Here is a 1,928-nt window from a genome sequence, read left to right on the forward strand (position 1 = left end):
CTTAAATTAACCTAACCTAAAAAATTTAACCCTTTTTAATTAATTAGTTGGTTAATTAAAAAAACCTTTTTAAATTTAATTAAACCCTTTTTACCTAAATTAAAATTAAGACCGGTTAAAAAAATTAAAAATTTAAATAGCGTAAAAATAAATTATAAAAACCTTATAAAAACCTTATAAAAACCGTGTAAACCCTTTTAAAAACCTTTTAAAAACCTTATAAAACTTATAAAAACGATTTAAAACTATTTAAAACATTTTAAAATATTTGTATCGAATCTCCCAGTAGTAGTTATTATATAGAATTACCATATAAACTATATAAAACTTTATAATTTTTTTATATTTAAAAAGGGGTATTTTTGAAAATGGATAGATAAAGGGGGTAGTTTTAAAAAGAAGTACACCAAAAGGGGTATTTCTCAAAAATTCTCATACTTTAATTCATACTTGAAATCCACACTTTACTATTAAATTGTAACTTAAATTATATAACTTTTCAATTGACTATTTGTTTCCTCCATTCAATTTCAATTAACACACTATAAAATATAATTATAACTCCTCTAATTTAATAATTTTAGAATTGTAACTTGCATCATATTTTATCCTATAAATACTCATTTTTACATCCTCCTCCACCATATCTGATATTCTCAATATTTTCTTCGTTTAATTTTTAATGTTCTTGCATAGGTTGAAATCTCAATTAAGATATCATTGTAAGAGCTTGATTCTATATTTGGTTAAAACTTTTGTTTTCAATTATATTTCTTCTTTATTTTATGTACTTCTTCATTTTTTCATTGTTTTTTATACTATGAAATGTATAATACATATGTATAATAATATTTTATGGCTATAAGGAAATTACTTTATCAATGGGATTCAAAAATATTGATTTCTGACCATCGCACCATAAGAAAATCAAGCTAAATAAATCATCTTCATTGTTTTACTTTAGATGTTTTTTTCTTTCTCACATATTCATGTATATTTATTTTATTTTCAAAGTATGTAATTATTTTAACAAAATAATTTTTTGTTATATTCAAACCAATTTGGATGACATTGAAATAAATAAAAATTTATACACAAATAAAGGTAATTTGTGTGTATATTTATAAGTTTACACACATATTTGGATAAATTTTAACATTTTTAGTGATTGTTTTGATAAAGTTTGAAAATGGGGTAAATTTAAAAAGTGGTATTTTTTAAATTCTCCCAATATCATTCCTATTTTTATCATTAACAATATTATTGTTTTATCAAAAAATACTTAAAAGTACTAAAGAAAATTACTATCAAAATTGAACAATTAATCAACGAATTAATTCAAAAGATATGGATGTATGCTTCTATTGTATGATTTAAATAAATAAAATGTAAAAATGTCATAAGCATTGAAATTTATTTAATCTATTTTTTATAAGTAATAAATAATTTAAAATTATTTAAATAAATATACAACAATCCGCGCATATGCGCGGGACATTACCTAGTATATATAAAAGTAAGGTTTCACTCTCTGCTTATTGGTGGAAAAATATTTAAGGCTTTAATTTTTTAAAAAATAAAAAAATAAATAAATGTTTATGACAATCATTCAATACAAAATTTAATTAGACTATAAGTTATAATCAAATGGCAAAGAAAATGAAAGGACTTAATCATATATCATACAACAAATTTTATAAGGCTTATTAGTGGAAAATTATTTAAAATCATATATATAAAAGTAAGGTTTCACTCTCTTTATTGTTCCATTTTGTATTTATTTTTTAAAATATAATATTTATTTTTAATTAAACAAAAAAACATATTTAATCATATACATTAATTCATACTTTAAATTCACACTTTACTACTAAAATGAAACTGAAAATTATATAAATTTCCAAAGACTATTGGTTTTCTTTATTGAA

Source organism: Capsella rubella, unplaced genomic scaffold (genome assembly GCF_000375325.1).
Source record: "Capsella rubella cultivar Monte Gargano unplaced genomic scaffold, Caprub1_0 scaffold_5, whole genome shotgun sequence".
NCBI lineage: Eukaryota > Viridiplantae > Streptophyta > Magnoliopsida > Brassicales > Brassicaceae > Capsella > Capsella rubella.